This window comes from Notothenia rossii, assembly GCF_949606895.1.
Source record: "Notothenia rossii genome assembly, chromosome: 8".
Classification (NCBI taxonomy): domain Eukaryota; kingdom Metazoa; phylum Chordata; class Actinopteri; order Perciformes; family Nototheniidae; genus Notothenia; species Notothenia rossii.
The window spans coordinates 24,307,802-24,321,471 of NC_136906.1; the positions used below are offsets into that span (position 1 = coordinate 24,307,802).

Here is a 13,670-nt window from a genome sequence, read left to right on the forward strand (position 1 = left end):
ACGACATCACCCCAATTCTGGCCTCACTGCACTGGCTTCCAATTCGGTTCCGAATTGATTTTAAACTCCTTTTATTTATTTTTAAAGCACTAAATGGGCTGGCTCCGGCCTATATAGCTGAACTCCTCCAGCGCTACACCCCAGCCAGAGCTTTAAGGTCTGCTGACCAGCTGCAGCTGATAGTGCCCAAGACCGGGCTCAAAACCCGAGGGCACCGAGCCTTCGCAGCAGCTGGCCCTAGGCTTTTGGAACACTCTGCCCCTCCATGTGAGGTCGGCCCAGACCCAAGGGGTTTTTAAATCTACTCTTAAAACACACTTCTTCTCCCTGGCCTTTTAGTCAGAGCGGAGCACGACTCATGACTTTTCCGTGTGTTTTTTATATATCTGATGTAATTTATTGTCTTTTATTGTGATTGTAGTAATGTGTTTTTATGTGATTGTATTTATGTACAGCACTTTGGTCCGACCAAAAATCGCTTTTAAATGTGCTTTATAAATAAACTTTGATTTGATTTGAGCAACAAATGCGTCACTTAAGGGCAAAAACAACGCTGTAATTTCAGTGCCCTGTGGGCCATCTAAGCTAATTTACAGATGGCCCTGAGCCCATACTTGCCAACATTGAGACCTCAGAAATCGGGAGCATTTCAAAATGGGGGGGGGGTGCTAGTGGATCGCCGGAGCTGTTAGATTAACACTAACATGCTTATTGTAGTTCTAAGTGCACTGCCTTGCGGCCTGTATCACCATCCTTGATGGAGCATATGTGTGGGCAGGAAAGGAGTGAGCAGAGAGTAGAGTAGTTGTCGATTCTGCCTCAACCTCTCAGACGTTCAGTTGCGCACGCTACTAAAGAGACGTATGGTGTAGCTGTATTAAAGTCCGAGTGGAAACAGTCCTGAGTAAATCGGATTTTGTCAGAAATCGGGAGAAATGCGGGAGAAATATGACCCCGGGAGGAAACCGGGAGAGGGCAATGAAATCGGGAGTATCCCGCAAAAATCTGGAGGGTTGACAAGTATGCTTGATCCCAATAGAGATTGCCCTGAAAAATGCGCGCGGACAAAATGGCACGAAGGGTTTGAGGGGCCTCCCCCTAGAAAATTTAGATTTTTGCAGGTCTTAGATGCTTTCTGGTGCATTCTCTCGACTGAATTGTAAGATGAACCACCACAATATTATATTGTATAATTTCAATTGTATTCTTCATTTCATTTGTTTGTTTGTTCTTGTTTGCTCGCTTGCATGCCCTGCATAGCTATAAGAAATACTTAAGTTGTTGGTCAAGACACTTTCCATCGGATGAATGCAAATGCCTTCCCAGATGTCAAAAAAGTAGAAAACATTACATTATATTCAGTTTTAACTGCCAAAACAAACATTATTTACACTATTATGGCCCCTGTTAAAAATGTTTGTAATGTTATCTACTGTAAGTTGGTCGAACGAATGCCTCCTCATCCGGAAGCTGACCGAGCAGACCCGAGCAGCAGTCGAGAGGAGCCGAGCGCATCCGCGAATAACACAAAACGGCGACGTCAGAGTTCCCGTTAGCCAGTAAATCTAAATCTCTTCGGTCAAAATAATTTCCCTTTAGTGCAATACCGCTTCAGTTGCGCCACTTACAGTATGTGACAGACAAGAAGAGTATGTGACAGACAAGAATAGTCAATTCTAATGTCTAACACTTAATGTGGAGAAAGAGATGTCCTGTATAGGTTGATTGTGCGTTGATCTGTTGGTAATGCCTCGGGGTTCCAGTGGGCATGTAAACAAATGCATAATGCTGCGCTATACTTTGTGGCCTCACCCAGTTGCATAGCGACACTTATTGTTTAGGTGTCTTTTAATAAGCAGGTAGTCATATCATTAGCTAGAACTAGCTGGATCTGATATGGACATAAACGCGAGTAAAGTCTAATCTGGCGGGAGAGAGAGATCAGCTGCTGCTGACAAGTCGACACTCAGCTCTGCATGATCATATGCAGCGGTAAGCGGACAAAACACACACTTCAGGTTAGAATATCACACGTAGCTATTTTAATTACCTCTCAAACTACCTAAACTAGTTATAGATATGTTTAGTTTTACTGTCGGGTCACTCATTACTGGATCCGCGAGCTGCATGGCAACCAGCAGGTGAGGCTTCATTGCCCGAGCTAAATACTAGATGGCCCCGGGCCATCGGGCAGTCCTTAATGTCGAGCCCTGAATTTGAATGGCGGTCAATACAAATTCTGAAATATTTGCCAATCCGATCAGAAATTTAAGGAAACCGTGGATTTTTGGATCTTCAAAGAGCCCGATTACAACTGCTAGACAGGTACAAAAATTACATTAAGACATTAGAAATAGACGATCTGGCTCGATATATGGTTAAATATAGCAGTAGGCTATCAATTTTCATAGATGAGAGGACACATCTATGTCACTTTACGGCCCCGCCCACTTTTGGGGGAAACAACGCTGTCATTTGAATGGCGATCAAGCCTGAAGCCACAGAGCTCTTCTGTTACTGTCCTTTCTTCTTAGAGGAAGTACAGAAACACTGAACTCTGGATTTTTTTTAATGTTTGAGGTGCAATAAACGACACAGCAGCTTTTTACCATGTTAAAACTATTATTTTCCACCTCGCTCATGAGAGTAACAGCTGGAGAAATTACAGCCTCGTCTACTGATTTTAATTTAACCATATATCGAGAGAGACCGATCGTCGATTTCAAATGATTTAATGTCATTGTTTGCCTGACTGGCCATCGTAATCGAGCTCTCTGAAGATCCAAAATTCCACGGTTTTCAAAATGTTTTGATCAGATTGGCAAAAACTTCAGAATTTGTATTGACCGCCATTCATATGACAGCGTTGTTTTCCCCCTAAAGTGGGTGGGGCCGTAATTTTTTGAAGTGATGTAGGTGTTAATCTCATTTTGCGTTGCATAAGCATGACAAATATAGTTTGCACTTCATATTGTATAATAACAACTCGATGCTCTAACTGCAGACTATGAGTTTAAATTGGGTAGGGCCTACACATCTAGATTGTATAAATATAATAAATTGCTCACAGTAAAACAAACTGTGAAATACATACAGAGGAATTAATATCAAATAGGCGCATTAGTAGCTTACTCATACATAACCGCTGGGTTATAAAGTAGTAAGGAATAGTTTTAGCGGAGGTATTTTACCGCACAACATGCACGGCAGGAGAGCCTCTGAGTCCCGCCCCCGCGGCCGCATCACGGTGCTCGGCCAATGCTTAGAGCGGTACAGTGGAACAGTTTGCAGAGTTGATTCTTAATACGTAGGCCTACTCTTAACTTAACCACTTTTAACAGAATTGTGTCGGTAAGCACTTGATGCAAACTTTGCCCAACACCATTTGTGCGAAAAAAATAGACTACATGAGCATGACAGGGCTGAGTCTAACTTTAACAGCAGTATTGGCGCTGGCATGCATTCAAATGTCGATGTTCCGTTCGAAACAGTACAATACAAGAAAAGTAAATAACACTTGCTAGTTAAAAAGCAGTAATTAATAACTCAGGTGGTATTGCTTACTTGTTTTACGATGATTTTAAGTAGTTCAGAAGCAGGCACATGTACAGCTGCCGCAGAATCGCTTTAAAGAGGAACCGGAAGTCTCACACAAATGTGACTATTCATTTATAAATTAATGAGTTCTTAAAACATGTTCTCATTGTTACTTAACTGTTACTTATATAAACGCACATTGAGAAAAAAATCAATTTAGGGCAAATAAATTACATTAGAAAATAGAGTTTTATTGACTTCACCATCGGAACCGTTTTTACAGTGTACCCCTTTTCTCACACTAGCTGACATTTCAATCAGGAGAGACTTCATTTTTGTTTAAAGAACATTTATTGACACATGCCATATGATAAATGTTAAGTCTTTGGCGATTAGGGTGGCATGGATTCTGCTGAGACATGATTGAGAATTAGACAGGGAATTAGAGACTAGAACTGGCGAATATACATGCCTCAGGGTGAGGCAGAGAAGTAGTCGCATTGAGCTCAATGCGGAGAAGCTAAGAGCTTGACCGGTTTCTGCCGGTAATTGTTAGACAGTAAAGCTCCGGCCCGCCGATCTTTCAGCTCTCTCCTCCGGAGAATTACTATTCTTAATACTTGCAATTAGACCCCATGTGTTTCGATGACTTAAAAGAGGAGGAGATGGCTAGGAAAGGTGAACCCCCTCGGAATAGTAAATGTTGATAATAAGATGATGCGAGAAAATACATTAGTAGAGGTAAGCGAGTTGCTTACCGGGAGTGGAACAAGCCTTGTAAATGAACGTAGGACCTTACCTAGGTGATGGCAAGGGAATCTGATGAAGGAATTAATCGAGTTAGACAGAGATGTGTGCAGTGAGGCAGAAAAGTATATAAATGATATAAGGAGCCTGACTGCGGCCGGGTATGAAGGTAGCTGCTGGACATTAGATGACGAAGAAGTTCCCTGATTCTAGGCTATAATGATTCATGTTTGCGTGAAGTGGACTCCAGTTAGCTTGTACTGTCTGACGACAGCTGGAGACATGTGAATGAGGGTGTGAGAGACGTTCTTCCTGAAGAGCTTGCACTGACTTAATTAATCAGAGAGACTTAGTTCGTAGAGTGATAACATATTTGTTGCCGTGTGGACGAGGGGCAATATATACGTTGGCGATAACCCCATCGTGCTGTGACGGATTTAGGGGGAGGAGAAGCCGACTAGGAAACGAGAAACCCCCAACAACGAATGATGCGATGCAATGAATCATTACAATAATATCCGAGAGTGATATGATAGTAGCGCTGCGCTGAATGTGGGCATGTACTTACCTTACATGATGCGACGAGACTAAACTGGGAAACAAGCAAGGGTTAGACAGGAATGGGCAGGGAGAGAAAAGCAAGGTTTGACGGAAAGGGAGAGAGAAGAAAAATAGATAGGGTGAGCTGCTCTCCCTGTGATACTGACTACAAGACTTCTGATGGCTCAGGCAGTCTGCTGGCTATTGCAAGACTTCTGATGGCTCAGGCAGTCTGCTGCTATTGCAAGACTTCTGATGGCTCAGGCTGGCTATTACAAGACTTCTGATGGCTCAGGCAGTCTGCTGGCTATTGCAAGACTTCTGATGGCTCAGGTAGTCTGCTGCTATTGGGAGACTTCTGATGGCTCAGGAAGTCTGCTGCTATTGCAAGACTTCTGATGGCTCAGGTAGTCTGCTGCTATTGCAAGACTTCTGATGGCTCAGGCAGTCTGCTGGCTATTGCAAGACTTCTGATGGCTCTGGAAGTCTGCTGCTATTGGAAGACTTCTGATGGCTCAGGAAGTCTGCTGCTATTGCAAGACTTCTGATGGCTCAGGTAGTCTGCTGCTATTGCAAGACTTCTGATGGCTCAGGTAGTCTGCTGCTATTGGAAGACTTCTGATGGCTCAGGAAGTCTGCTGCTATTGCAAGACTTCTGATGGCTCAGGTAGTCTGCTGCTATTGCAAGACTTCTGATCGTTCAGGAAGTCTGCTGCTATTGCAAGACTTCTGATCGCTCAGGCAGTCTGCTGCTATTGAAAGACTTCTGATCGCTCAGGCAGGCTATTGCAAGACTTCTGATCGCTCAGACAGTCTGCTGGCTATTGCAAGACTTCTGATGGCTCAGGCAGGCTATTGCAAGACTTCTGATCGCTCAGGTAGTCTGCTGCTATTACAAGACTTCTGATGGCTCAGGCAGTCTGCTGGCTATTGGAAGACTTCTGATGGCTCAGGAAGTCTGCTGCTATTGCAAGACTTCTGATGGCTCGGGCAGTCTGCTGGCTATTGCAAGACTTCTGATGGCTCAGGTAGTCTGCTGCTATTGGAAGACTTCTGATGGCTCAGGTAGTCTGCTGCTATTGGAAGACTTCTGATGGCTCAGGAAGTCTGCTGCTATTGCAAGACTTCTGATGGCTCAGGTAGTCTGCTGCTATTGCAAGACTTCTGATGGCTCAGGAAGTCTGCTGCTATTGCAAGACTTCTGATGGCTCAGGTAGTCTGCTGCTATTGCAAGACTTCTGATGGCTCAGGAAGGCTGCTGCTATTGCAAGACTTCTGATGGCTCAGGTAGTCTGCTGCTATTGCAAGACTTCTGATGGCTCAGGAAGGCTGCTGCTATTGCAAGACTTCTGATGGCTCAGGCAGTCTGCTGCTATTGCAAGACTTCTGATCGCTCAGGCAGTCTGCTGCTATTGAAAGACTTCTGATCGCTCAGTCAGGCTATTGCAAGACTTCTGATCGCTCAGACAGTCTGCTGGCTATTGCAAGACTTCTGATGGCTCAGGCAGGCTATTGCAAGACTTCTGATCGCTCAGGTAGTCTGCTGCTATTACAAAACTTCTGATGGCTCAGGTAGTCTGCTGCTATTGCAAGACTTCTGATGGCTGAGGTAGTCTGCTGCTATTGCAAGACTTCTGATGGCTCAGGTAGTCTGCTGCTATTGCAAGACTTCTGATGGCTCAGGCAGTCTGCTGCTATTGCAAGACTTCTGATTGCTCAGGCAGTGTTCTGCTATTGCGAGACTTCTGATCGCTCAGGCAGCCTGCTGGGAAAAGTGAGAGAGGCAAAGCATGTGGAAACCAATAGCTGAGAAAGATGTGATACACCATGCACCACCAGTTATGCAAAGCTTACCTGAGTTTAGTGTTGTTGTAGGTTAACAGAAAGCCCGTGATGAGCTGATTATAAGCAGCTGCAGAGTGAATGTATACCAGTCTTCCTGAAAGAATTTACGCTGAGCTTCATTTGACAGATGCAACTGCAGTTCACTCTAATGTTGTATTGGTCTCAAATATTAAAATGCATTGGTCATGTTTTGCTTTGAAAATATAATCCTAATGCCAAAAAAATAATGTATTATATGCCTTAAGATTTGCAGCTGAATTGCAACCTAAAATAAATATCAGCTGGTGCTGTGGACTGGCAATCTATTAATGTGGTGTAGTTATAAGGTATTGGATGGGTTACACATTCAAATATACATGGTCAAAACTCCCCTCCATCATTTGATTGAAAGCTCCTTCAACCTCTCAGAGGGGGGGCGCTGCTCTAGGCGTCTATTTCCTGCTGTTGAAAGTCTTAATTTGGGGCACAGGTAGTGGGTCTCATGAAAATGCAGTGAGTATTCTTAATAAGACCCCGAGGTGAAGGGTACTGTTAAGGTGATACTCTACTGTTATACAATAACAGGTTGAGGGGGGACATCTTGTCAGGGCATGCAGGTTTTTTGAGTAGCACCCCTGCTTGTAAAACATTGTAAGCTTCTTTACCTTTCTTAAGAAAAAAATCATTACCAGCCACAGCATGTTTGAAAAAAAAGCCTATAATTAGAGGTTATATTTAATGGAAACCCTTGGCACCATGGAGTAAACTGAAATACGTATGCTCCTGTTCTATGCTTAAGATGTTAGAACGTTTTCTTATTTGATTTATGTTTATCAATCATCAAATTCAGTTAGCTTACAATCATATAACTTGTCCCATTATATAATATACATATTATATTATGGTCTTAATAGCATCCTTAGAAAGATAAATGTCCTGTCCGGGGCAACACCTGTCCCTCCATCCACACCTGCTTGCAAAGAGGTTTTAGACAGCTGACATTAACTGAGAGGTTGGACGCACCATAGGGCTGGCAGAAAGTCAATTTTAGAATCACCAATTAACCTACAATGTATGGTTTATATTTTTTTGGAGGAAACCCGAGCACCAAGAGGAAGCATGTTAACTCCATGCAAAGATGGGGAAATGCTAACACACAGCTGGCTAGCAGGCTCAAACTCAGAAACACTGCTATTCACAGCAACTTATCTTACAAAAAAAACTACAATTATGAAAACAATCAAAGGCTTGTCTGATATTTATCTATTGATATTCAATGTTTCTTGTGCCAACTAAGCTTTTTCTCTAATGATTCCACGCAAACCTAAGAAGCTTTTCCTTGTGCTTTAGTATTTCTTAAAAATATATATATATCAGAATCAGAAACAGGTTTATTACCAGGTATGTTGACACGTACGAGGAATTTGACTTGGTGTCGTGGTGCATACATAAAAGTAAAACAAACATTTAGAACACTGATAGAGAACTATTTTAAGAAAACTATAATAACATAAAAAAATTATAAAAAATATAGTAATACTATGAATAAGTTAAGCTTTCCCAATATAAGATTCTTAGATAGATCGATAGAGTTGGTGTGAAAGCACAGTGATTGCCCAGTAGGAACAGAAAGACATGGCTACTTCTGCCCATAAGCAATTGGCTACCTCCTAAGGATTTGCTCTTGTAAAACGAGAAAATTACATAATAGATACAACATGAAGACATGTTGTTGTTTTTTCTTTAAGCTCCAACTATACATTTTTTATACACATGTATCCTTATCTTTATCAAGACAAGAAAAACCATCAAGAAATGTTAAGTAAGAAAGGTGCTAATGTGTGTGATCACATTAATCGTCTGATAGGATCTCACTTTCAGTGGTTAGACCATTATGATTCACACTGATGTGAGGTCTACATGTCAGGTGTCATAATTTAATTGTGTTGTTTTCTATTTCTCTGGGATACTTCAGGGACCAGAAAGCAGAGTAATGTAGCAGAATCCACCTCCGCTCTCTCCCTCTCTCTTCTTAATTGGAGACACTGGGGGTTCACATCACTTTTCACTTTAATCTTGACCTTAGAAGATAAACCACTGATAAAGATGAGAATCATTATCTGCTCAGAGAATTCAAGGAATCATTTTCTCATCCCATGTTCTGTTCATTAATGGGAAAGCACTTTTTGTAGGAGAGGATATCTTTAATTTGCACACATGCTGGAAGATCTATGACAGAACGGACAATTATTTTTCAAAATAAACTGTGCTTTTAATGATACTCGGAAATTACATTTGCCAAGTAATTTAACTTCTAAACAGTTGTTTAGAAGTGACACAGCAGGTATCTTGACTAAAACAATATTGAAAATAGCTTGAAACATGACTCCGTTGAGAACTCAATCTGATGAGGATGTGAAACTATCGTTGCTCACCCCCATGAGAAATACAAGTCAATTACTCAACAGAGTAATATGATTTATGTTCCAGTAAGGCTACACAAACAATGATACTGCTTACATTTTATGACTAAATTATGCATGTTTATTCTCTGAGGAGGAACAAGAGATGAAAACTCTCTCAACCTTTTAATTGACCATGTATACGCCCCGCCCCCTGAGTTACAGTAGCTACACCTGTCAGTTTATTTATTCTTTCTGTTAAGTCTTAGTCATTTTCAAAACAATAATCATGGATCTTAGAGATAGACAAAAGCAGGTGTATCATTTCCTGCCAGTAACTGTGGATGTTGTCAATTGAAATAACAACTGCTTGGCAAGCATGGTTTAGCAGTTCTAACTAACTAACTGAGTAGGCTAACGTTGGCCTCATTAAAGAAGGTGTCAAAGAAGCTTGCTGACTTTCTAATGTATCAAGTGGACTTGATTTAAAACTAGAGTCTTGTAAAAGTGGTATAAATAAGCGCTTAGGGTATTTTGCTAAAGCTTGACGGTATTTTGCTGAAAGCATTATAAAAAAAAACATGTAAATAAAGAAGCAGCCTTGTTATTATAGTAGTGCAGACCTACTTTTACCTGAAAGGAGAAAGGGGTTCTAGATTTAAGACAGGTGTCTGGCAATGCTACATTTAGCATTACTTGAATAACATTTGCTTGGGTTTTAATGTTAACATGCCAAATACAGAGAGGCTAAAGTTAGCCTACTCTCTAACATAGTAAGCTGGACATGCTAACATGCAGCTAATATTAGATAACACAGACAACACTATTTAATCTATTCCTTAACCAAGAAACACCACCCAAGCTATTTATATATGGAGTATAGCTCTTATTAAAGTCCCATGTAACTCTTAATATATTTTGGGGGATGGGTTATTTGGCATAATGTTAGTTATACCAGGAGTTGGTTTGTCCAGATATGATAACATCTTATAATTTTACATAGCGTACATAATACAAACAATAATATTCCTGTCTATTTAAAAATATATATATATCCTCAAACCCCATACTCTATTTCAGCTTGCCTGATTTCCAGCAGGAAAACTAGTGTTGTGCTGAGGCGGCCACTGACTGCCTTCCATCAAGGACAGAGTCACCTCTCTCCGGAGGAGAAACCGTCCTCTGAGGCACACTGAGTCTACGGCTGGAACTAGGTCAGCTCACCTCTTTGCTGGAAGTTATACTATTATTTCCTTAATATCATCTCGCTCCCAGTGTGTGACTTTTCTTGTGATTGACTTGTTTGGTGTATTCTCCAGTCGCTGCTGACGACAGACTACCAACACACATTTGTGGTATGGTCAAAATCGAAATTCACCAGCCACAGGTAGCGGTTAGCTTTTGTGACAGACAGACAGACAGACAGACAGACAGACAGACAGACAGACAGACAGACAGACAGACAGACAGACAGACAGACAGACAGACAGAGCTGTAATGATTGCTACTGTCTTTATTATATGCAAAGAGGTTCTTAACTGTAACGTGATATTGATTTTAGTGATGGAGGACAAAATCCGCAGACAGATGTTTCAGTCATCTTCATTTTAATTTTAGGGATCATCGATATGAGAACTGGATACTGTTTCACTCACTTACTTAGACATCGTTTTTGTAAGCAATCACCAGTATGGACAGGAAGGCTGGACACATGTGAGCCCATCCTTCAAGTGTTGATTTTGTTTACAGCACACAGCCTTTTCTGAACCTCTGTTAAATCCTCCAAAGTCTCTTACTCTGTCGATATGGGCCAACTAATTTCCTCTCTGAAGTACAACTATAACGTACTACAAGTTAGGTCAGTTTCAGTCATACAGCCCAATACATAGACACACTGCAGTTATTGTCCCTCCACTGAGGAATGAAAGACTGCTCTCTGGGATGCAATATGAAGTCTCTTAAAGGAACATTTACCCTCTAATGACAGAATGGATGGTTCCCATTGAAGAATCACTAATTGTTCACACTTAGCATTGAATGAAATTCATCCTCTGGCTCATCTCGTTAAAATATATCTAGAAATATATCACCGGATAGGTGTTGGACTAATGGTGTTGAAGGGTTTTTTATTACCATGACTTGTTAATTCAAAGAACCAGTCAAACATCCCATTTGATGATCATTTGATTGTCACAATGTCGTCATTAGAAGCAATTTCAACGTACAGTTATAAATTATATAATTTAAATTGCCAAAACTAAGATCTAATGAACACAATATCATCTGTCATTCTTGAAAATGGTGCTTCTATTTTGTATCTAATGTTTGAAGTAAATGTGTTCCAAGAAAGAACCAGACCTACAAACATGTTGGTGTCTTACTTGTTGTGCACAAAGAGAGGACCTGATAACGTGCTGTAGATAATGCCTTTAAAGAAAAGGATTGGATGTATGCACTTCTCTAAACTGCCTATACATCCTGCTTAAGAAGCTGTGGGTAGTGCTTTAATTATATCGTCCCTTCTTAATCACTTATTTTCAAAGCCTGTCTATTCATCGATAATAGAGAAATTAATGTTATGTCTTAAAATGTTCTTTCCACAGGTTCTCCTCAAACTGTCAATACCGAGTTGGGGAGGAGGGATCCTCGGCCATCCTCACTGCTGCTGATGGATATGCTCACACCTCAAGAGGTAAACAGCATTGATTCTGTCCCACTATCACCTCTAATTTGCTTCCAGCCTCTGCACAATAACCCCTTTATGACTAATCACACCCATTTACAGGATTGACACAAGGCACTTTTTTTTCAGAAGTGTGCCTGAAGCTCTCAGACACAGTGTGTCAGTATTGAAATGTTTCTGGTCTGTCACATCTCGCCACTTCCTCAGCCCTAATGTGATCGATTGGGCCAGCTACAGAGCCACAACATGCTCCTCTACAGAACACTTTTATAGTAACATTTCAGGCCCAGTTGATCCCCGCCTCCCCTGGGCCATTAAATGAAAAACTGGACCTCAAGTGGATCTCTGAGTCTGGTCCATCCCTGAGCTTACAGGCGCGTTAATGACAGAAAAATGTACATGTCAGTACTACAAGAGAGAGCCCAAGGATTAAATAATGTGCATGTAATAGTGGGATCTGAGGTCTTGGCCTTGATGTGCGAAGAACATTTGCAATACCAATTTAATGAAGAAAGGAAGGAGCCGGGTCTGAGACTCTTGCCTGAGAGGACATGTCAGGCCTTTCATGAGAACTATTTTAATTGCAACCAAAAATGTCTATTAGGGAAATCTCCCTTAGGCACATATTGTATCCATTATAGAGGTCATACTGTTAGGTTGAAATACATCATTCAAAAATATATATGTCTAAATCATAGGTCTAAATGTATTAATATTATTAGTAGATGAATCCTTAGGTAGTGAAATGCAAGATTACTGTTAATATAAGTGTTAAATGCAGTTATTTTTTTAAATGCCAAATTAGCTATATTAGCTAAATTAGTATTAATTGTTTACATTCTCATTTGTATCTTTAAATATGGGATTTTTTTGTAAATCCTATAACCATTTATTGATAGAGTTATTGACAGTTTATCATCATTTACACAGCATCATATTAATATTACTCAGCCACCATATCTGTTTATGAAGTGTTAAATGCCTTTATCTGACGGTAAGACTGACATTTAGCTGACAGTTAATCTTCATCACTGTCATTTACAGTCGCAACAAACTTGTGCTCGAATCCAAAATAAAAAATACAGATGGTGTTTACCTTGTTAAATCTTTCAATGTTAGTAATGTTATTCACATTGCACAGTGAAACAAATGCCAGTAAATTCCATGAATATAATTCCAATTCTCACTCAGATCCTGTTAATATACCCATTTTTGTGGATCGACTGGAACACATAAGATGGCATTAGCCCCAAAAAGGTAGCAGATGGCCCATGGGGCATGTTTGGCAGATGTAAGACTTATAAAGAACTGACACACACAAATAAATGTGGACAGTGTAGCTTTAACATCTGAGAACACTATTTAACTCATCCCATCTCAGGAAGTTTTCACACTTCACACTTCATTAACCTCTGGGGCACAGATTCCCTGGGAAGTCATGGAAAGAAAACGCTTGTCTTTTTTTATAAATCACCACCAAGCGGTAAGCCCCCGATGACAACATTTACATGCTCCCAGTATTCCAGATAATGGCTGATATACCGGTTTAGGTGCGATTCAGTAAATGCCGTTTATATGCACCTTCACGTCTGCATCACAAATATCCATGTACAAATGCATAAACAGATTCTTCCAAACTCTATTGTGTGAAACTGTGCACCACTTATCGCAAAAAGAAACAACAATAATTGGGATAAGATGAGGTAACACTCCCAGTTAAATGTATTTTCATTTATACCTTACATACGACATTTTCATTTTTTTCAATGTGAATCCATTTTTCAGACAAAAAACACTGAATTGTGTTATGTTGTGTTACTGTATACAAATATGGGGTTTACATGTTCCAACCCAGGAACAGAATGAGTACCATATTTCACTATGAATCCTCAAATCATGTCAGAATCATGTCACAAGAATTTTATTTTTCATTAGAT

The 13,670-nt window shown here is 40.6% G+C and overlaps 2 long non-coding RNA genes across 3 annotated transcripts in view; one reads left to right on the forward strand and one right to left on the reverse strand.

Annotated features, from left to right (window-relative positions):
* The window catches only part of LOC307015773, a 22,890-nt gene extending 19,278 nt beyond the window's left edge, over positions 1–3,612 (reverse strand). The window contains exon 1 of the long non-coding RNA XR_013801634.1: positions 3,565–3,612. This is a non-coding gene — a long non-coding RNA (uncharacterized lncRNA). The remainder of the gene's footprint in view (positions 1–3,564) is intronic.
* The window catches only part of LOC307015772, a 16,353-nt gene extending 3,007 nt beyond the window's left edge, over positions 1–13,346 (forward strand). Inside the window, exons 2-4 of one of the 2 annotated variants that reach the window (XR_013801632.1) lie at positions 10,131–10,264; positions 11,654–11,742; positions 11,863–13,346. This is a non-coding gene — a long non-coding RNA (uncharacterized lncRNA). The remainder of the gene's footprint in view (positions 1–10,130; positions 10,265–11,653; positions 11,743–11,862) is intronic. The other variant, XR_013801633.1, reaches the window with a different exon arrangement.
* Positions 13,347–13,670: the final 324 nt, after the last annotated feature.